Source organism: Terrapene carolina, unplaced genomic scaffold (genome assembly GCF_002925995.2).
Source record: "Terrapene carolina triunguis isolate 2854851 unplaced genomic scaffold, T_m_triunguis-2.0 Scaffold42, whole genome shotgun sequence".
Taxonomy (NCBI): Eukaryota; Metazoa; Chordata; order Testudines; family Emydidae; genus Terrapene; species Terrapene triunguis.
Window position 1 is genome coordinate 7748244 of NW_020664393.1, and position 23698 is coordinate 7771941.

Consider the following 23698-nt stretch of genomic DNA (forward strand, 5'->3'; position numbering starts at 1 on the left):
GGTAATAGAAAATGTACAGTGTGACTGGCTGATCTCAAAACAATTGTAATCTGCCCATTGCTTAAGTGAAGATTATTTTGAGTCTTAATTTCTGCAGCTATTTCTCCTGCTTTTGTATTTTAGGTGGTGGTGATGATGATGATGATGATATAAACAATGTACTGGAAAGAGCAGTTACATGGATAACCTTGCTCTGCACCAAAATTGTTGCTTTAACAATTGATTCTTAGGAGGTTTTTCTGTTTTTAAGTAATTTTATTTTGATTTAGTACATAGAACATACATTCATCCAAGAGGCCTGTTTTCCAGAGTCTCATTTAATAAGATAATTTCTTTGATTATTTATTCATTTAAAAGCACTTCAGTGTAAGTTATTGGTTTGCTTTTGGAAATTCTTTATTGTTAAGAGGTTTATTTACATGTATTATTTTGAGTGGAGTCACTATATTAACAATTTTCTGTCATGAACATTAAAATATCAGAATAATTTAAATGTAGTATAATTAGTTTTAGTTTAAGATAAATTAACCTAAGAAACATAAATTAGCCTTGTATACCTCTCATGTAGTGTATGTTTAGTACCTTCTCACTTCAGAGTGTATGACACATTGATATGTATAGTAAAATAAATATACTAATAGAGTAATGAAGCATTAGATCATATTCTGAGAAAAAAACACATATGGTAAAGCATTTCTAACTAACCTATACAGTACATAACATTTGAAAGGAGAAATTATGTGTGTAGTATTGAAATATCCCACCACATACTGAAACTTTAAGTGTAAACTGCCACTTTCTGAATATCACATATTGAAATACTTGTGGTGCATAGCGAAATGTATATTACATAGTGTAAAATATATAGTGAAACCCAGTAGATGTGTAATGAGACACCATATGAGGATGTAGTGACTTATCAGTCCCATGTCATTAGCCTTAATTTCATGGTCTACTTTTTCTGGGTCAGAGAGGAAGGCACTTTGGAGATCAGAGCTGATATTATGCTGTAAAGTGCACATCTGAATGTACACACCGGAGCTAGTGAACTGCTTTTACAATAGCAATTCTGTTAATAGCAATAATAATCTAGCACTTAAATAGTGCTCCCCACCAAAGGATCTCAAAATGTATAATGAATGTCAATAACTGAAGCATCATTACACCCTAGTGAGGGAGGAAGTCTTATCCCATTTCACGGAGGGGGAGAAGTTAAGCCCAAATTTTCATAAACATCTACCAATTCTTGATGCCCAACATGAGACCCCTAGAGACTGATTTCAGAAGTTTTGAGTACACACATTAACTGAAGTCAGTGGGAGTATTCAGCACCTCTGAAGTCAGTCACTAGTGCCCAGATCCATAAAGATGTACTGTATTAGGCTGCTAACTTGCATTGGTTTCAAATACCTTTGTGGATCTAAGTGTTTCACATTGGGCCCCTAAGGACTGGCCACTTTTGAAAATTTGGCTGTAGGTGACTTGTCCAAGGACCCAGGAAGTCTGTGGGAGAGCAGGACGTCTTGAACCTAAATCTCACCTTCCAATTCTGTGCATGTCCTTTTGTAAAACAAAAAAAACAATCAACCAAACAAAACCCTACAAGCATCTACTTTAAGCACCATTTACAGTATAGCCCTCCCTTTTTTCTTTTAATATTTCTGCTGGGTTAGGGCCAAATCCTATTTATGCAACCAAACATCTGCACTGTGCAGGGGAGCGGACGTGCTGGTTAGTGCATCCACTTTCCAAGAAATCCTGCTGCTGCAGGGTAGTATTTCACACAGCCTTACTCACTGCTTTATCGGGGCACTCTTTAGCTGTTGCTTTTAGCAGGTTTCAGTTGCTCACAGCTCATTGGCAAACAGCTTGATCCTGAGGGCATCATCTTAGGTGCATTCTGGCTTTGGAGATAGCTTTGCCCCTCTCCTTGTCAATCACAATCCCATGTATGTTAACCAGATGTCTTTTTTAGCTTAGTCTATTGCTGTCTTGAGCACCATGACTAGGTTATGATGGGTCACTCAATTTGCAGCCCAGACTGCTTGCTTGAACTGGTCAAAATTTTTGAAACAAAAAAAGGGACAAATTCTTTGTGAAAATTTTCATGAAAAATGTACCTGTCTTCTGCTTGCACTCAGCTTGGGGCTGACATCACCTTCTCCCTCCTTATGCACCAGCAAGCCAAAGGCAGGATATATCCCTTAATATTTATGGAAGTGATAATTGTAGAAGTTTCTCTCATTGTAATTTCCTTACTGTCTTGATAGGAGAGGTTCCATTTGAAGACATCAGCCTCATCATGGGATTTAACGATATCAATGTCCTTTGCTAAATTAAAACAAAACAGGTCATGTTCTAATTGAAAGAAGAAATTCCAGAGTTCATGATTATTGTGTAATAATCACACATCATGGGTGGCTGTTGGTACAAGGCAAAACACACCCTGAGTTTGAGGTTAATACATATTAACCCTCCCCCTGGAATTGCTCAAATATTGCCAACACTGTTCAAACTGTCAGAGTTGTATTAGGGAACAGGCAGAACTGGAGGGACAACTCTATTTTAGGGGTATGACACATTTATTGGGCTGGTTGGGTGAGAGTACTCACCCTTCCTTTTCATCTGTCTTTTAAGTATTACTACGGAGTGATTAGTTCATGTGAGGAAATGGCACAGAGAAGCTAAATTGCAACAAGCAGTTTAATTTCACTTACTACAGATAGAATCTTAACTGAGGTTCCAAAAGAAGATGAAAAGCAGGTTTATCATTTACTCACCATGCTTTAAAAGCAGCAAGGGGACTGAACATAAGATTCACTCCCAATATTAATTCCACTTTTTTGTGGTTTGAGGAGGAGACAAAAGGGTAGGTTTAATTTGCATATGTACTAGGACTAAAAGTCTTGTCAACTGTGGAGTTTTCTCCCCCTTCTCCCCACCTTTGGCTGTTTTAATCATTTCAAGGGCAAGAATCAATCAGAATTTCTGAAACAAGATCCAAAGTAAACATGCTATTATGTACCATAACATCAATGCCAAAATTAATCAAGATCTTGTATACAATAAAGATGGAGGGGAAAGGGTAGTGAATAAATGGGAATAATCAAATAAAATGTTAAGTACCTGAAAATTAACCCTATAAGCTAACAATATTAGGCATGAATATTTGAAGGGCCAGCCCACCCTATTCATCAAAGTTGCAGCTGAGGCCTGGTCTACACTAGGAGGTTATGTCAAATTTAGCAGCGTTAAATCGAATTAACCCTGCACCCGTCCACACAACAAAGCTATTTAGTTCGACATAGAGGTCTCTTAAATTTGATTTCTGTACTCCTCCCCAACGAGGGGAGTAGCGCTAAATTCGACATGGCCATGTCGAATTAGGCTAGGTGTGGATGGAAATCGACGCTAATAGCTCCGGGAGCTATCCCACAGTGCACCACTCTGTTGACGCTCTGGACAGCAGTCCGAGCTCGGATGCTCTGACCAGCCACACAGGAAAAGCCCCGGGAAAATTTGAATTCCTTTTCCTGTCTGGGCAGTTTGAATCTCATTTCCTGTTTGGACATCGTGGCGAGCTCAGCAGCACTGGCAACGATGCAGAGCTCTCCAGCAGAGGTGACCATGCAATCCCAGAATAGAAAGAGGGCCCCAGCATGGACTGATTGGGAACTCTTGGATCTGATCGCTGTGTGGGGTGATGAGTCCGTGCTTTCAGAGCTGCGCTCGAAAAGACGGAACGCAAAGATCTACGAGAAGATCTCAAAAGCCATGGCAGAGAGAGGATACAGCCGGGATGCAACGCAGTGCCGCGTGAAAATCAAGGAGCTGAGACAAGGCTACCAGAAGACCAAAGAGGCAAACGGACGCTCCGGATCCCAGCCCCAGACATGCCATTTCTACGAGGCACTGCATTCTATTTTAGGTGCGGCCGCCACCACTACCCCACCACTGACCGTGGACTCTGAGGATGGGATATTGTCGAGGGCCGCTTCCTCTGAGATGTTAGCGGATGGGGAAGATGAGGAAGGAGATGAGGAGGACGAGGCAGTCGACAGCGCTTACAACGCTGATTTCCCCGACAGCCAGGATCTGTTCATGACCCTCACAGAGATCCCCAGGCGTTAACCCGGAGCCAGAATCAGGGGAAGGATCAGTCGGTAAGTGTTTAAAACATGTAAACATTTATTTTGAACAGAACAGGAATATTAACAATGGGTTTTTCATGATTAGTTTGCCCTAGGCGCTTAACGTTTTAGTCCTTGGCAGTGCAACTACTGCAAAAGAAGGTCTATATGTCCGGCGATAGAGCTAAAATCCTCATGGGACATCTCCACTAAGCTCTCCTGGAGGTAATTGGAAAGCCTTTGCATGAGGTTCCTGGGGAGAGCGGCCTTATTGGGTCCTCCGTGGTAGGAAACTTTTCCACGCCAGGCTATCATCAAGTACTCCGGGATCATTGCCTTGCAGAGCATGGCGGCATACGGCCCTGGTTTTTGCTGGCTTTCACGCAGCATGCGGTCTTTCTCTGTCCCAGAAATCCTCAGCAGAGTGATGTCGCTCATGGTGACCTGCTTTGAATTAGGGGAATGTTACTGTTGGGACTGCTTGCCTGTTCCTTTACAGAACTGTAACTGGCGGTTTACAGCCACGCGGTGGAGGCGGGAGAGGGGCAGCATACAGGGATCTTTCCCAGGGACAGCCGCGAGGGGGTGGGACAGGGGCAGAGTTCATGCTTGCCGGATTGCCGGCAGCAGCAACTGGCCAAAGCTAGGAGCATTGCTTTGAACGAGAAAGAAGGGCACTGCTATAATTTAAGTTTTAAGCAGCCAAAAGTCTACGGCTTACCATGTCAGCCTGCTACCCGAATTCCACTGTCCTGCCCCGCTTGTCTGATCTCCACTGCAAGACCCCAGGCACTGAATGCGAAGGCCGAAAATTCGACCTTGTCCTGAGTGCGCATGTGATAGGTGCTGTGCATGGTCTTGTTCACAGAGAAAGACTATGTTCATTGTTCACAAAGAATTATCTTTTTGAGGAATTCACTCCCTTTTTCCCATCCCACAGCTGCGACTATCTCCCGACCTACCCTGGCATCCCCCTCCCAGAGGCTGGCGCAGATTAGGCGTAGAAAGAAAAGGACACGGGACGACATGTTCTCAGAACTTATGGGCTGCTCCCGAGCTGAGGCAGCCCAGCAGACCCAGTGGAGGGAGAACATGTCCCAAATCCATCGATCACACATTGAACGGGAGGAGAGGTGGCATCAGGAAGACCAGCAGGCAACTCAAACGCTGCTTGGACTAATGAGGGAGCAAACGGACACGCTCCGGCGCCTTGTGGATGTTCTGCAGGACCGGAGGCAGGAGGACAGAGCCCCGCTGCAGTCTATCTCTAACCGCCCTCCCCCGCCACAAAGTCCCATACCCCCCTCACCCAAAGTCCCAAGAAGGAGGGGCGGCAGGGGCCGTGAAAACTGTCACTCCACCCCTGCAGACTGCTCGAGTACCAGAAGGCTCTCATTCCCCAAAATTTGATAAGTCCTTTCCTTCCCGCCTCACCCAAGCCCCCGTCCCAGTTTCATCACCTATCCGTGTAGTTGCTAATAAAAAATACGTTTCTGTTCATTACTGTTTCCATCATGTTCTTTTACAGGAGAGTGTGTTTGAAGGGTGGAAGCGGGTTGGTAATTGGAGAGGACAGTCACCTTTACCAGGGTACAGACACGGGGGCAGGTTCAGCAGCAGGTCACACACACACTGAAGTCACTAGTCACCCTGGTCAGTCTGGGAGGTGGTTTTCATGTTCTGTGTGGGGGTGGGCTATGTGACTTTGTGGCGGGGGAGGGCGGTTAGAGATCTTATGCAGCGGTCCTTATCCTGGATCACAGAGCCACGCAGCAGTGGATCTGTAACCGTCCTCCCCCGCCACAAAATCACATAGCTCCAACACACAGAGTCCCGAAAAGGAGGGGTGGCAGGCTCCGTTGAAACAACCAGTCCAGTACTGCGGACCGCTCTAGGAGCAGGAGCCTGTCATTCCTCGAGTTTATAAGTGTTCTTTCCATCACTACGCCCGCTCCCTACCACAGTCTGCATCCCAGTTTCAACCCTTTACCGTGAAACCCGTAATAAAGACAACGGTGTTCATTAACAAAGTTCCATGTATTTTATTTTTAAACGTGTGTTGGAAGGGTGGGGAACGGGGGGAACGGGGTATGTAGCTGCAGAGGATAGTCAACATAAACTGGGTAAAGAAATGAGGGCAGGTTCAGCTTCTCTTTAAACAAAGTTAATAGTCACAGGTTACCCTGCTCACTGAGGAACCTAGCTTTCAAAGCCTCCCGGATGCACAGCACGTCCCGCTGGGCTCTTCTAATCGCACGGCTGTCTGGCTGGGCGTAATCAGCAGCCAGGCTATTTGCCTCAACCTCCCACCCCGCCATAAAGGTCTCCCCCTTGCTCTCACAGAGATTGTGGAGCACACAGCAAGCTGCAATAACAATGGGGATATTGGTTTCGCTGAGATCAGAGCGAGTTAGTAAGCTTCTCCATCTTCCCTTGAGATGTCCAAAAGCACACTCCACCACCATTCTGCACTTGCTGAGACGGTAGTTGAAGAGTTCTTTTTCAGTGTCCAGGGCACCTGTATAGGGCTTCATGAGCCAGGGCATTAGCGGGTAGGCTGGGTCCCCGAGGATCACTATAGGCATCTCCACATCCCCAACAGTTATTTTGTGGTCCGGGAAGTAAATACCTTCCTGCAGCCATCTAAACAGACCAGAGTTCCTGAAAACACGAGCGTCATGAACCTTGCCCGGCCATCTGACGTTGATGTTTGTAAAACGTCCCCTATGGTCCACCAGTGCTTGCAGCACCATTGAAAAGTAGCCCTTTCGGTTAATGTACTGGCTGGCCTGGTGGTCCGGTCCCAGGATAGGGATGTGAGTTCCATCTATAGCCCCACCACAGTTTGGGAATCCCATCGCGGCGAAGCCATCTATGATGACCTGCACGTTTCCAAGGGTCACTACCTTTGACAGCAGTAGCTCAACGATTGCATTGGCTACTTGCATCACAGCAACCCCCACGGTAGATTTGCCCACGCCAAAGTGGTTCGCGACTGACCGGTAGCTGTCCGGCGTTGCAAGCTTCCAGAGGGCTATGGCCACTCGCTTCTGGACAGTCAGGGCTGCTCGCATCCGGGTGTCCTTGCTCTTCAGGGCAGGGGACAGCAGCTCACAAAGTTCCAGGAAAGTTCCTTTCCGCATGCAAAAGTTTCGCAGCCACTGTGATTCATCCCAGACCTGCAGCACTATGCGGTCCCACCAGTCCGTGCTTGTTTCCCGGGCCCAGAATCGCCATTCCACAGCATCAACATGACCCATTACCACTTTGATGTTCACGGTGCGGGGTCCCGTGCTTTGTGAGAGGTCTGTGCCGCTCTCAGACTTCATGTCCTCACCGCGATGCCGTAACCTCCTTGCCCGATTTCTCAGCATCTGCCTCTGGAAAAGGTGGACGATAAGGTGCGAGGTGTTGACAACGGCCATAACTGCAGCGATGGTCGCAGCGGGCTCCATGCTCGCAGTGGTGTGGCATCCGCGCTGTCACTCACCAGAAAAGCGCGCGAAATGAAATGATTGCCCGCCGTCGCTTTCAGGGAGGGTGGGTGGGAGTGACGGTTGGATGATGACAGTTACCCAAAACCACCCTCGACACATTTTTCCCCCAGCAGGCATTGGGGGCTCGACCCAGAATTCCAATGGGCAGCGGGGACTGCGGGAACTGTGGGATAGCTGCCCACAGTGCACTGCTTCCAATGTCGACGCTTGCCACGTTAGTGTGGACTCACAAAGTCGAATTACTGCCCTTAGTGTGGATACACACGTTCGACTTCGTAATATCGATTCCATATATTCGATTTAAGTAAAATCGAACTACTCTCGTAGTGTAGACATATCCTGAGGAGGGGATGGGTGTTCCCTATACAGGAGCAAGCTGTCAGTAAGGAAGGGGTAGCAGGGTGTGTTCAGGAAGAGGCAGCTAGAGTATTCTGGGAGCGGGAACCTGCTGGGCAGAAAGCCCTGGGAGCCAGGGCTCAGCTAAAAGAGCAAGGAAGAATCTTGCAGTAAGCCCTGAAGCAGGAGGGACTGAGAGAGGCAAAAGGGAAAATCCCATGAAAGCTGTAGCCCAGGATGGACTGCGGAGGGGGTGGGTGTGTGGGTTGGCGCGCACGCACCTATGTTTGGAAAATAAAACTGTGCCTGGAAAAGACTCTGGGTGTGTGGGTCCTTCAGTGGCTGGAGACAAGCCAGCACCTTACAAGAAGAATCAAAATTATTAGCAGAGCTCATAGATCAATAGATTTTAAGTTCTGAAGGGAGCTCGTGTAGTCACCTCCATAGCTATTCCACCTCCACGAGAGGCATAGCTCCCAGCGCTGGTGCACTGTCTACACTGGCACTTTACAGTGCTGAAACTTGCAGAGATGTCTGAGGAGTCAGTGGACATGGCCAAGAGGATCTCTGCTCAGAGGCATAATTTAACAAGGGACTGGAAATAGGCCTTACAGTTGCAGACCAACCCCCACCATACAGATTCCTCTTGCTGGTGTGATGGATGACCATCTTAGCCAGCCCCAGGAGGAGGTTGATGAGATCTCGTGACTGAGGGGCCAAGGATGGGGTGTGCCAGGATCAGGAGATGTGGGGGAAAGTGCAGCCAGAACCTCAGTAAGAAGTTCTGAAGGAGCAAGAAGAGGGACTGCAAGCTGGTGTCGTCTATGTAGACATGTGCCAGGGTCTCCCTCTCACTGCAGAAGGGACACGTCAGGGAACTCTGTGAATCATGCCAGATCTGGTCCTGTGCTAATGGCTCCAGGGAGGAGCCACCAACTAATATCCCCAGCAGACTGTGGGACCAAGGTAGAATACAAGTTGGCCCACCAGGGCTCCCTGCCCTCTGGAGGTGGTAGCAGGTCCCATCACTTGGGGGTGGGATATGTGGATGAGGAAGCAGATGGTAAGGAGCACAAGTATGTACAGATGTTCTTGGAGTGTGAATTAGAGATGGACCAGCTGGATGGCATGTCGGGGTGGCTGGGGAGGCTTACAGAGAAGGGGCCTGAAGATAAGCTTCAGAGGGCCAAGAGGGGTGAATGCCCTCCTGCAGGACTCCCTCAAGAGAAGAAGTGGGCAAGGCCTCACCTCCTGGAGCCCACAATGGAGTCACACAGGGTGGACAGCCCCATGCGCTGGCTGAGTGAAGCTAGGTCCACCCAGTGCCTCTGATCATAGTCGAGGAAGTCTGGTGGCACCAACCAGGACCCTTCTGGTGCACCAGTGGGGACTCCAGCACCTGCACACAAAGGTGTGGATTGTGTATCAGGGGTTCTGTGAGGAGATCTTTCCCCTCAGTGGCTGCTGCAGACCTGGTGGCTGAAAGTAGCTTCCAGGTCCTGCGGAGGTCCTGGTAGAAGACCAACAGCTCAGAAAGGTCTTGGGGAGACCATTCTGATGAAGATAAAAGAGCTGCCAATATGACGACTGGATCTCCTGGAGGTGGCAGAGGAAGGCATGCAGCAGCATGCTCTATGCTGGATTAAGACCACTGTAAAGGAGTCTCTGTAGGTGGAACATGTGGATCTGGCTGCAGTTACAGACCAAGCCTTGTCTGCCATCTCCCAGGGGGAGTCTAAGGACACCCACAGAAGACCCAGGGCACTCCTGACCAGAAAAAGGCCAGGATCTTCTTCTGGAGTCTACACAGTGTCCTCTGATGTAGGCTCATGATGTTGAACTGGTGCCAGAGCATGGACTGGAGTAGCTGGTTGATCAGCAGCACCCACCAAGACACCAGAGCAGCCCCATCCACCTCCACAACTAGTCAGACACCCTGGCCTCCAGCTCAATCCAGTTCTCCAGAGGGAAGGGATCAGTAGCAAAAGGGTACATGCCAAGATAGAGCAGAGGAACTGTGCCCCACCAGAAGGCACAGAACATGGGTGGGAGGGGGAGCCGACCCATCCTGATCAGGCCAGATCTCTTGACCCATTTGACCTGGGCAGAGGAGGCTGCTGAATAGAAGGCTTGTCAAGTCTCCATCCACATCAGGTCTCCTGGGTCCAGGGCCATGAGGAGCACATCATCTTATATGCCAATTGTGGCCAAACTGGGGCTCCTGAGCCACATGCAGCTCTTTAACAGTTAAAATGCGGTTTGCTGCACGCCCCCCCCCCCCAACCCAACCCCCATTCTCCATCTACCAGACTCAGCGGGCAGTGGCAGGAGCTCAGGCTTCTGCCCTGTGGCATGGTGATGGGACTTGGGGCTTCTGCCCTGCAGTGAGGTGGTGGGACTAGGGGTTTCTGCACTGCAGGGAGGGGAATCTAAGGGCCTTAGCCCCGTGGGAGAGGGGGTGGGGCAGAAGCCCTGTGCCCCAGCAGTTGCCGCACTGCAGGGCAGGTTGTGCGTGTCTTGTGGCTCTTGAAGTTCTGAAGATTATTGTATGTGGCTCGGAGAGTCAGTTTGGCCACTCCAGGTATATGCTGACAGGGACCACCCGCAAGTCCAGGTCTTGAAGCACCAACCCTATCAACCTCTTACAGGAGATGGAGGAAGAGCTTGATGGTGATGGCATACAGGTGGCTGGACAGTTAGCATCCCTGATGTACCTCCCAAATGAAGGTGATAGGTTCAGTCAAGGTCCAGCTGAGCTTCATCAAACACTGCACAGGTTACAGCATCTGGAGAAACCCTACGAAGCAGGAACCCAAGCCCGCAGAGTGCCCAGGAGATACCCATGATCCACCTTGTTGAACATCTTCTCCTAGTCGAGGAACAGGAAAGTGAGTGACAGACCATCCCTATATGCTAGCTGGAGAAGGTTCCAGACCAGACAGAGATTATCAAGATGGTTTGGACTGGGATGATATAGGTTTGGTCAATGTGGATGATGTCCACCAGCACTGACTTCAGCTGCAGCTAGTTGGCTTTCTCTATGACTGAGATGGCCAGCACTATGTGCCGAGGAGCAATACTGGGGGCCAATTCCTCAGAACACAGCAGGGCAAGCACAGCCCACCTGCACTACAGAGGTAGTATCCCATTCCAAAAGGACTAGGTCCATATAGTGGCAAGGTCTGGATGAAGGATGTCCCAGAATGTGCAGTAGAACTCCATGGTCAGCCCGTTTATCCCCAGAGATTTGTTGGTGGGCATCAGATGGAAGGCGACCAAGAACTCAGCCTGAGTGAGGGGATGCTCTAGTTGGTCCCAGACAACCACACTGACCTTACGGAGTTCATCCCACAGGACTTTGCCCGCTTTGGTGTCAGTCAGGTCTGGAGAGAAGAGGCTGGAGTAGAAAGCCTTGGCCCTTTCCCACATCGCCACTGGTTCCGTAAGAGGGGTGCCATCTGCTTCCCCAAAGCAGGTGATGTGCTTTTTGGCACCCCTCTTTTTCTCTGCTTGTGCAAGGTCAGCCAGAACTCTTGGAAAGACACCACAAAGCCCACATCCTCCAATTGGCTGTTGTTAAAATGCCAGTGGGCCAGCCTTGGCCGCTCAGGCATCAATGAGACTGGTCACCAGGTCGTGGTTAGATAATGGGTATGGGCTGATGTTGGAGGAGTGCATGACCGAGTGTCCTCCACCTGGACGTAAATAAAGGTGGCAGAGTCATCTAGGGGGTGGCCATGCCAGATGTTCACCAGGGAGTGATGGTCCAATGATCTCCCTGAGGACATCTGCAGCAGCCTGTCACTTCTCTCTTCCAGTGCCATCCTGCATGTTCAGCATGGTGTTTAAGTCACTGCACAGGACCAGGCACTTGTGAGGATCCAAGATGCTGAGGAAGGCGTATGCCTGCCGTTAGAACCACACCCACTCTGGGTCTGGTATTGGGACATAGAAGTTAAAAGGGTAAAGGATCAGCCTGTCCACACAGATCTAGCGGTGCAGCTGGCGACCAGGCACAAGCTCAGCAACCCCCAGTACTTCGAGCCATAGATCCAGGGAGACCAAGGTCGCCACTCTGCCCAAGAACTCAGTGACGTGGCTGAAGTACACCCAGTCCCCCCACTCCAGCCACCTGCTGGCTTCAGTGGCCTGGACTGGAGAGAGTCTTCTGCAGGAAGATCACAGAGTATCCCTCCACCCTAAGGAAGGAGAGTACCTGGCATCTGCAGAGACACACTTTAAAGCTGCTGATGTTTTGAGATGTGCTGGTGGTAGGTCTCACTGGGGAGTTTGACAATCCTCACAGCTGGTGACAGCGCCACTCACCCCAGCAACCCATGGTCAATCCCAAAGTTGACAAGGGAATTGTGGAAGCTGCAAGCCCATTGGTAGGCTGCGGAGCACTATCCCTGGGTCCCTTTTCCCTTCCCCCCCAAAAGTCCTCCCACCCTGGAGGATGAGATGCTGGAGAGTGAGTTGCACCTTCCTTCTGAAGCCTTGCGAGTCATCCAGGAACTGGCACAGCTCGTCCCACAGTGCAGTGGAGGCCAAAAGCGGCGAACAGCAGAGGCTAACAGAGGGCGTTTGCCTGGGAGCTGTCCGAGAGGAGGTACGCTAAGTGCTGCATTAGGGGGGCAGTGTTGGTGAGTATCTGAGTGTCTGTTGCTGGGACAGTTTGTCAGTTTGACCGTGTGCTTGATTGCTTGCTTGTTTGTTTGAAAAGTGTGAATTGGGAGTGCTTTGTTCCAGGTGGGCCTTGAGTGGGCCTGACTGGTATATAAGGGCAGTCAGCAGCGAACCAGCTGAGTGGCGAACAGCAGAGGCTAACAGAGGGAGTTTGCCTGGGGAGAGCTCACTGAGGTTTTCATCTGCAGGTTTCTCTGAGTAGTTCTTGCAACAGCTGAGGAAGCTCTTAAGAGGAAGGTGATATGGAAGGTGAGCGATCAGCTGTTGTAACCTGCACAGGTTGTGCCATGTTTGTCTTTCTTCCACAGGACAGAAGCGACTTTGTCTGTACATAGTGCAAGCTGGTCTCCATATTGGAAGAGAAGGTTCGAGGTCTGGAGAAATGAGTATCGACTCTGCGTTGCATAAGGGAAAATGAAGATTTCCTGGACAGACGTCAGGAGATGCTTCTACGGCCACAATGTTCTGAAGATTCAGAGCAGGCGCAGCAGGGACAGAAGGATTGTGAAGAGGTTTGGCAGCATGTGACCTCCAGAAGGAGAAAGAGGAGTGTCCATGTACCAGCAATGGAGATACAGGTGAGCAATCATTTCCATGTTCTCTCTACAGGTACTAATGCGGAGAGTGGAGTAGATAACCCATCTGAGGGAAGGGAGCAGAAGGAGACTCCACCGATTGGAAGGCAAAAGATGCACTGTCCTAGGGATGGGGGTTTCACGACCACCACTCCCAAGAGGAGGAGGAGGGTGGTGGTGGTCGGGGACTCCCTCCTCAGGGGGACTGAGTCATCTATCTGCCGCCCCGACCGGGAAAACTGAGAGGTCTGCTGCTTGCCAGGAGCTAGGATACACGATGTGACGGAGAGACTGCCAAGACTCATCAAGCCCTCGGATCGCTACCCCTTCCTGCTTCTCCACGTGGGCACCAATGATACTGCCAAGAATGACCTTGAGCGGATCACTGCAGACTACGTGGCTCTGGGAAGAAGGATAAAGGAGTTTGAGGCGCAAGTGGCGTTCTCGTCCATCCTCCCTGTGCAAGGAAAAGGCCTGGGTAGAGACCGTCAAATCGTGGAAGTCAACGAATGGCTACGCAGGTGGTGTCGGAGAGAAGGCTTTGGATTCTTCGACCATGGGATGGTGTTCCAAGAAGGAGGAGTGCTGGGCAGGGACGGGCTCCACCTAACGAAGAGAGGGAAGAGCATCTTCGCCAGCAGGCTGGCTAACCTAGTGAGGAGGGCTTTAAACTAGGTTCACCAGGGGAAGGAGACCAAAGCCCTGAGGTAAGTGGGGAAATGGGATCCTGGGAGGAAGCACAAGCAGGAGAGCGCAAGAGGGGAGGACTCCTGTCTCATACTGAGAAAGAGGGACGATCAATGAGTTATCTTAAGTGCCTATACACAAATGCAAGAAGCCTGGGAAACAAGCAGGGAGAACTGGAAGTCCTGGCACAGTCAGGGAACTATGATGCGATTGGAATAACAGAGACTTGGTGGGATAACTCACATGACTGGAGTACTATCATGGATGGATATAAACTGTTCAGGAAGGACAGGCAGGGCAGAAAAGGTGGGGGAATTGCGTTGTATGTAAGAGAGGAGTATGACTGCTCAGAGCTCCGGTATGAAACTGCAGAAAAACCTGAGTGTCTCTGGATAAAGTTGAGAAGTGTGAGCAACAAGGGTGATGTCGTGGTCGGAGTCTGCTATAGACCACCAGACCAGGGGGATGAGGTGGAGGAGGCTTTCTTCTGGCAACTAGCAGAAGTTGCTAGATCGCAGGCCCTGGTTCTCATGGGAGACTTTAATCACCCTGATATCTGCTGGGAGAGCAATACAGCGGTGCACAGACAATCCAGGAAGTTTTTGGAAAGTGTAGGGGACAATTTCCTGGTGCAAGTGCTGGAGGAACCAACTAGGGGCAGAGCTTTTCTTGACCTGCTGCTCACAAACAGGGAAGAATTAGTAGGGGAAGCAAAAGTGGATGGGAACCTGGGAGGCAGTGACCATGAGATGGTCGAGTTCAGGATCCTGACACAAGGAAGAAAGGAGAGCAGCAGAATACGGACCCTGGACTTCAGAAAAGCAGACTTTGACTCCCTCAGGGAACAGATGGGCAGGATCCCCTGGGAGAATAACATGAAGGGCAAAGGAGTCCAGGAGAGCTGGCTGTATTTTAAAGAATCCTTATTGCGGTTGCAGGAACAAACCATCCCGATGTGTAGAAAGAATAGTAAATATGGCAGGCGACCAGCTTGGCTAAACAGTGAAATCCTTGCTGATCTTAAACACAAAAAAGAAGCTTACAAGAAGTGGAAGATTGGACAAATGACCAGGGAGGAGTATAAAAATATTGCTCAGGCATGCAGGAGTGAAATCAGGAAGGCCAAATCACACTTGGAGTTGCAGCTAGCAAGAGATGTTAAGAGTAACAAGAAGGGTTTCTTCAGGTATGTTAGCAACAAGAAGAAAGTCAAGGAAAGTGTGGGCCCCTTACTGAATGAGGGAGGCAACCTAGTGACCGAGGATGTGGAAAAAGCTAATGTACTCAATGATTTTTTTGCCTCTGTCTTCACAAACAAGGTCAGCTCCCAGACTGCTGCACTGGGCAGCACAATATGGGGAGAAGGTGACCAGCCCTCTGTGGAGAAAGAAGTGGTTCGGGACTATTTAGAAAAACTGGACGTGCACAAGTCCATGGGGCCGGATGCGCTGCATCCGAGGGTGCTAAAGGAGTTGGCAGATGAGATTGCAGAGCCATTAGCTATTATTTTTGAAAACTCATGGCGATCGGGGGAGGTCCCGGATGACTGGAAAAAGCCTAATGTAGTGCCCATCTTTAAAAAAGGGAAGAAGGAGGATCCGGGGAACTACAGGCCAGTCAGCCTCACCTCAGTCCCTGGAAAAATCATGGAGCTGGTCCTCAAGGAATCAATTATGAAACACTTAGAGGAGAGGAAAGTGATCAGGAACAGTCAGCATGGATTCACCAAGGGGAAGTCGTGCCTGACTAACCTAATTGCCTTCTATGAGGAGATAACTGGCTCTGTGGATGAGGGGAAAGCAGTGGATGTGTTATTCCTTGACTTTAGCAAAGCTTTTGATACGGTCTCCCACAGTATTCTTGCTGCCAAATTAAAGAAGTATGGGCTGGATGAATGGACTGTAAGGTGGATAGAAAGCTGGCTAGATCGTCGGGCTCAACGGGTAGTGATCAATGGCTCCATGTCTAGTTGGCAGCCAGTTTCAAGCAGAGTGCCCCAAGGGTCGGTCCTGGGGCCGGTTTTGTTTAATATCTTTATTAATGATCTGGAGGATGGAGTGGACTGCACTCTCAGCAAGTTTGCCGATGACACTAAACTAGGAGGCATGGTAGATACACTAGAGGGTAGGGATCGGATACAGAGGGACCTAGGCAAATTAGAGGATTGGGCCAAAAGAAACCTGATGAGGTTCAACAAGGACAAGTGCAGAGTCCTGCACTTAGGACGGAAGAATCCTATGCACTGCTACAGACTAGGGACCGAATGGCTAGGTAGCAGTTCTGCAGAAAAGGACCTAGGGGTCACAGTGGACGAGAAGCTGGATATGAGTCAACAGTGTGCTCTTGTTGCCAAGAAGGCTAACAGCATTTTGGGCTGTATAAGTAGGGGCATTGCCAGCAGATCGAGGGACGTGATTGTTCCCCTTTATTCGACATTGGTGAGGCCTCATCTGGAGTACTGTGTCCAGTTTTGGGCCCCACACTACAAGAAGGATGTGGAAAAATTGGAAAGAGTCCAGCGGAGGGCAACAAAAATGATTAGGGGTCTGGAGCGCATGACTTATGAGGAGAGGCTGAGGGAACTGGGATTGTTTAGTCTCCAGAAGAGAAGAATGAGGGGGGATTTGATAGCAGCCTTCAACTACCTGAAGGGGGGTTCCAAAGAGGATGGAACTCGGCTGTTCTCAATGGTGGCAGATGACAGAACAAGGAGCAATGGTCTCAAGTTGCAGTGGGGGAGGTTTAGGTTGGATATTAGGAAACACTATTTCACTAGGAGGGTGGTGAAGCACTGGAATGCGTTACCTAGGGAGGTGGTGGAGTCTCCTTCCTTGGAGGTTTTTAAGGCCCGGCTTGACAAAGCCCTGGCTGGGATGATTTAGTTGGGAATTGGTCCTGCTTTGAGCAGGGGGTTGGACTAGATGACCTCCTGAGGTCCCTTCCAACCCTGATATTCTATTCTATTCTATTCGATTCTATTCTAAAAGGGCCGTAGACTCGAATGAGCCCACAGACTCCCAGGCATCCTCCAGCTGGCCCCCAACAGCATCCCCATGGCCTCTGGGCAGGGGTGTGGTTTCCTCTCTCTCAACGGTGCCAGAACCCTGGTGCAGCACGACCAGCATGGTTCACCTTTCCCCCAATAGAGGAGTGAGTGACAGAAGGAGCACAACAGTCCCCGGTGGAGCAGGGAAGGGAAACACAAATATCATCTCCTGAGGGTCACCCTGTCGGGAAGGGAGGATAACAGCCCCAGTGGTAGCATGGAAAGGGAAAAAGGAGGGGTTGGGAGTGGTATTAGCATCCACAGTGACTGAGCTGCTAAGGTGTAGCACCATCTCCTGGGTCAAATGGGCAGGGGGCCTCTCTGTAATGCTGGACTTGGGCACCAAGTTGGGCTCAGCACTCTCAGCCTTGAAATCAGATAGAACATTGAGGGCGTGGGGGGGCCCAAACAGCTCCAGGAACTACAGATCCATTAAAGGTGGGGGCACCCCAGAAAGCTTTGAGCCCGGATGCTCGGATCTGGCCTTCGCCTCAATGGACTCAGCACCTTTGAACTCGGCACCATCCACAGCTGCGGAGGTGGAAAGGGCATGGGCACCCCAGAAGTAAGAGCAGCAGCAGCATCCCAGGCAGTAGGCTGGGAAAGGGAATGAGGAAGAGGGGGAGCTGCGATGTATTGGCAAAGCATCATTCTCCCTTGGGCTACAGGGGTCAGTCTCAGGGCCACGAGGATGGCTGGAAAGCCCCCACCTTCTGAAATGGGGTCATCCCCATCAACAACTGAGGTGAGTTCCAACTTGTCACCAGTTGTGGGGACAGATTTTGGAAGGGCAAAAAGGGCTCCCTCCAAAGTCTCCACCAGAAGGGACTCCAGGAGAGGGTCAGCATCACCTCCCTCTGCTGCCAGAACTCCTTTGGCCAGCTCCACTCACTGACCTTATCAGGGGGCGTGGGAGTAGGCCCAGCAGTGGTCTCCGCAGGTGACAGACAGGAGGTTTCCTCCTCCTCTTCTGAGTCAAGAGGGAGGTTCTGGGCCTGTGACTTGTCCCCTGATACCAGTACTCAACCCTCATTACTGATGTCTGAGGACAGGCCAGCAAGGGTTGGCTCAAGGGGAATCAGGAATAGGGCAAGAGAAAGAGGTGTGGTCTCCCCCTGATATGGGCCCTCTCCTAGGCTCCCTGATGTTGCCACAACCCCCTCCTCCGGGGACCCTGCCACATGGTTAGCAACAGTGGGGTCCACCCACTTGGCTGGGCATGATGGGAGGCGGCCATCCCTGGGACATGAGTGGGGTTGTCAGCTGGCACGGACGGGCAGGGAGCAGGTGGGTAAGGTTGCTGGCAATGTCAGGGCTGACACATTCCTGTCTCTCAGGGGTGCTTTACATCCCTCCTTGCTGGGACAAGGGACAGTCCTGGAAAATACTCCAAAGCCCAGCAGAGGAAGCACTGAGCCTCCCCTGATGAGTAATGCACTCAGTAAAGGGAGCCCTGATAGATACCCCTCGATAGTCCTCCCGCCACACACCGCCGTTGGCAGTTGGATGGTGACTTGCTGGTGGAATGAGAGGACATGACATGATGAAGGGGTCTTTACGGCTGATGGTGGAGGCCAGTTTCTCCAAGCTGGACAGGGGAAGCAGCAGGGCAGTGTAAGGGAGGAAGTGTAAGGGCTGGTCCACACTGGGGCGGGGGATCGATATAGGAAACGCAACTTCAGCTACGAGAATAGCGTAGCTGAAGTCGACGTTTCCTATATCGAACTAAATTTACCTACTTCGGGTCCACGCGGCGCAGGCAGGCTCCCCCGTCGACAGCGCTTCCTCCTCTCGGCGAGCAAGAGTTCCGCAGTCGACGGGGGAGCGCTTCTGGGATCGATCTATCGCGTCCAGATGAGACGCGATAAATTGATCCCAGAAGATCGATCTCTACCTGCCGAATTGGGTGGGTAGTGTGGACCAGCCCTAAGAGAGATAAGTACCACCCATAGGCCCAAGTCCTCCAGGAAGTCGAGGGGGAGAAAGAGGCCCCCCCATCGAGATGCCCTTCTCCACTTCCTCCTGGGTAGTGGCCTCCAATGCCAGGAAGATGACAAACTTCCCGTACATCTTGGAGGGCCCCACTACCCGCACCAACACCTGCATGTAGTTTTATATTGGGGCAAAGTGGCTATAGGGTTTCCAGGTGTCCGGTTTTCAACTAGAATGCCTGGTTGAAAAGGGATCCTGGCAGCTCTGGTCAGCACTGTCAACCAGGCCGTTAAAAGTCTGGTTGGCAGAGCAGCGGGGGCCCGGGGCTAAGGCAGGCTCCCTACCTGCCCTGGCTCCGCACTGCTCCCAGAAGCAGTCGCCAGGTCCCTGCAACCCCTTGGGGCGGCCAGGGACTGGAAGGCTCCGCGTGCTGCCCTCCACCCCCACCCCAGTGCTAGCTCCGCAGCTTCTGTTGGTCAGGAACTGCAACCAATGGGAGCTGCAGGAGGTGGCACCTTCAGGTGCAAAGGCAGCGCGCACCGCACAGAGCCGCCTGGCTGCCCATGCGCCTAGAGGCTGCAGGGACCTGGCAGCTGCTTCCTCAGAGCCGCAGTAAGCGCTGCAAGGACTCCGTACCCCAACCCCCTGCCCCAGCCTGGAGTCCCCTCTCGCACCCCAAGCCCCTCATCCCCAACCCCACCCCGGAGCCCAAACCCTCAAAACCCCTCATCCCCAGCCCATAGCTCCCTCCTGCACCCCAAACCCCTTATCCCTGACCAGCCCCACCCCAGAGCCAGCATCCCCGGCCCAGAGTGCATACCCCCTCCCACTGCCCAACTCCCTGCCCCAGCCAAAGTGAGTGAGGGTGGGGAAGAGCGAGCGATGGAGGGAGGGGAGATGGAGCAAGCAAGGGCAGGGCCTCGTCAAAGGTGTGGGAGTATGGGTGGGGCCTCAGAGAAGGGGCGGGGCATAGGAAGGGGCATGGGTGTTCGGTTTTGTGTGATTAGAAAGTTGGCAACCCTGGGTGGCTACCAGGAGGCAACAGACATCATGTCTCTGGTCAGAGCGGGGAAGAAACCCCAGCTGCTGTTTATATTACATGAGGAGGAGGCAGTGGCTGGAGAGGCTACAGCAGATGGTGAAGGGGAAGCAGGTAGAGATGTGGCCACATGCCCTGGGGACTGACATGCAGGCACCCTGCAGAGCTTGTGGCAGGGACAGCAGAAGGAGCCTTATGGGCAGGGCTCTTGCCCTTTTTCCTGCCTTGGCCCTTTTTGCTGACTGTGGGGGGCACGTTGGCGGTGGTAGGAGACTTGGCAGCAGAGTCCCTACCTGTGCCTTTTGCTACCGCCCTAGTGGGGCGCTGAGATGCTGGTAGAGGTGTTGAGGGAGAAAGCTGAGGTGGGATGATGACAGTTGCTGGAGATCCTTCTCCCTCAGTGTCCCTTCCCTTTTCCTCATGGAAAAAGCTGCTGGAGAAGAAACTTAGCAAGTGGCTGGGTTGGGGGTCTGCCATCGAGGGCTGGTGATGGGAACAGCCACCAGAGGAGCCGGGTGTAGGGGATAGAAATGATAAAGGGGTTGGGGTAGGGGAAAAACGGAGGCTAACCATTCTTACCTTCTGGGCTGTGTGTTGGGGGGAAGAGGGTGCAAACAGAAATTGAGGAGGATTAATGGAGCAAATAAAGAAAGGTGGGGAGTCACAGGAGGCAGTTTTTTGGGGGAAACCACCTCCTTCACTTGCACTGGGATTGCAAACTGCACTGATATAAATGTGTGTGGGGGCAGGGAGGTGCACTGAACAGTGGATCAGACAAAATGGTGGGATCAAAAGTGCAAGGAGTACGTAGGTGCACAGGGCAAGTGGGGCCAGGCAGGGCAGAGGAGGCAAGCAACAAGCAGTGAAGGGCGGGCCCTGACTGGGCAGGAGATGCAGGCAACAAACAGCAAGGTGGAGGGCAGGGGAATCTCAGGCAACGAACAATGAGGGAGGGCAGGGAGAGGAGGCAAGGCAGGCAACAAATACAAAGGCAGGGGTCCCTGGGAGGGGCAGAGGAGGCAGGTAACAAACAACAAGGGGGAAGCTCTGCTGCAGCAAGAGAAGCAGGTGACAAAATATAGGAATGAGGATAATGAGGGGACCACATGAAATGGGGGAAGGGCAATAACCTGCAAGGGAGTGGGGGACCACATGAAATGTGGGAAGCAGTGAACTGCAAAAGAGAGGCAGACCATGCAAAACTGGTGGCGGTGGGGGGGTTAGGAGTGGTGAACTGTAAGGGAGAGGGGGACCATGCAAAGCTGTGAGGGGCAGCAAACTGCAAGGGTGGGAGGCAGGCAAGGGAAAGAGAAGGAGGTCTACCAGTCCAGTGCAAACTGAGGGGAAGAGGAAGGAAAGCCCAAGGCCCAGGGGCATATGCATCCACATGCACTTGTGGTAGAATGTAGCAGCAATCCCCAGGGGGGTGGGTGGAGACAGGCAGCCTAGCAGGCCAAAGGCAGGTGAATAGTTAGGAGCAACAAGAAGTCCTGGCAACAGAGTCACAGATGTCAGGGAAGGGAATTATAGGAAGTAAAAAGCCGGGTCTTATGGTTAAGGCAGTTGAATGCTGTCCTGGAGGATTGGATTCTGTCCCTGCTTCTGTTGAAGAGTTCCTATGTGATATTCTGAAAATTACTTAAACCAAACTTTTCATGGGTGTTTGCTAATTTTCTGGATGCCTGAGTTAAGATGCGGGGGTCTGATTTGCACCAGTTGAGCGCCTGTAACTGAAGTCAGTGGGAGCTGTGCTTTGAGCATATAAAGTGCTGCATAATAATAAATATTTATTCTTAATCTCTGGACTTCAGTTCCCCCAAATGTGAAATGTGGATAATACCACCACTTCATCCCCCGGGGTTTTGGAAAGATAAATTAATTCATGTCTGTGAAGCATTCAGGCAAGGTGGATAGATTTTAATCACCAATTTTAATCATGATTTAAATTGGCAAGCAGGAAACCTTGATTTAAATAACTGATTTTTATCTTGTTGTGGGTTTGTATTTTTTAGTCCTTTTCCTAAAGAAAGGTTGATTATCATTGGTCAGTGACCATTAAAACATGTTGGTTTGCAACTAAATGTAGCTTTTACATTGTTTGGTTAGTCTTTTTGCTAGCCAGGAGGATACACTATATCTATTCATTTATTTTAGCAATTATTATATATCATGATTTACATTTATTCAGATTCCTGATCTTTATATTTTTATTGTTAGAAAATGAATGATGCATTTCTTATTTACTAGATTACATTTTTTACTTCTGATTTGTGTCAAGGTCTATGTCGGGGTCGGCAACGTTCGGCACGCGGCTCGCCAGGGTAAGCACCCTAGTGGGCCGGGCCAGTTTATTTACCTGCTGACACGGCAGATTCGGCCGATTGCGGCCCCCACTCGCCGCGGTTCGCCGTCCCAGGCCAATGGGGGCGGCGGGAAGCGGCGTGGGCCGAGGGATGTGCTGGCCGCAGCTTTCCGCCGCCCCCATTGGCCCGGGATGGCGAACCGCGGCCAGTGGGGGCCGCGATCGGCCGAACCTGCCACGTCAGCAGGTAAATAAACTGGCCCGGCCCGCTAGGGTGCTTACCCTGGTGAGCCGCATGCCGAACATTGCCGTCCCCTGGTCTATGTGGATGGAAATTCAAATTTAGTTAAAAATGCATAAAACCATCACATTAAAATAGTTAAATAAAATCTAATAAAAACATCTTAACTATGCTGGATACATAAGGGAAAATTATCTGAAAGTTTATCACAACACGTATTGCATTTAAAACTCACAGATTTATTAAATAGAGGAAGTATTATCTGTAGTTAGTGAATTGAACTGATTGTTTCTGGTTACCATGTCCTTCAAGATTTTAGAACTAGTAGATCTCACTCTCTCGCACCTCTTTTTTTATTCCACAATTGGAAGAGAAAAACAAGCTTTTTTTGCCTTTTCAACTCCTATTGGCTTCTTAACTTTGAATGAACTAGTCATTGAACTGAACTAGTTGAATAAACTCAAATGAAGAAAATATCTCTCTGCACCTGCAGAAGAAGCTATTGCTATCCAAAGCTGATTTAGCATTTCAGCAAACTCTGGTTCCAGGTGCTTAGCCAGTGACTTCCACTGGGTGAGTAGTTTCAATTTCCTTTAAACTTGGCAGCAAACATGTAGTGCTTAATATTATTTTTTTATTTAAGTCAAATGATTTTAATAGATAATAAATTTAGGACTTAACATAGGTTGTCATCATTTCAAATTTAATTTGTTTTAAATAAACCTGTGTTTAATTTAAATTTAAAAAATTCAATTTAGATAAAAAATGTGATATAAATATTTTTTTTAAAAGTCAACATTCTTTTTATCTATATTTATCCATCCTGCATTCAGATACTATAATGATGAATGGGCCATAGAAAAGCTCAAGAGGAAATGAATAATTCTGTCTTCAAAAAGGGTTTAAATAGTGTGCCGTAAATAAGGCTTAACGCCAAGCACTGAACAATGAGGATAAAAAAAAAAAATTGAATAGCTTCTCATTAAGTGAGCTCCCTCTGTTCTGTGCACTGAATGAGGCAGGGATCCTGGGGGGGAAATAGTATTTGTTCATATAATTAAAGACTGTATCATAATGCATATGCACAGGCAACCTTAACTCTGGAATTTTCTAATTATTGAGTGCTTGATTTTTCAACCTTATGTTCTTTTAACTCTGTGTGTGTGTGTGTGTGTGTAATAATTTTCGCTCTCTGCACTAGATATCTAGAGAGGAACATCTTTTCCA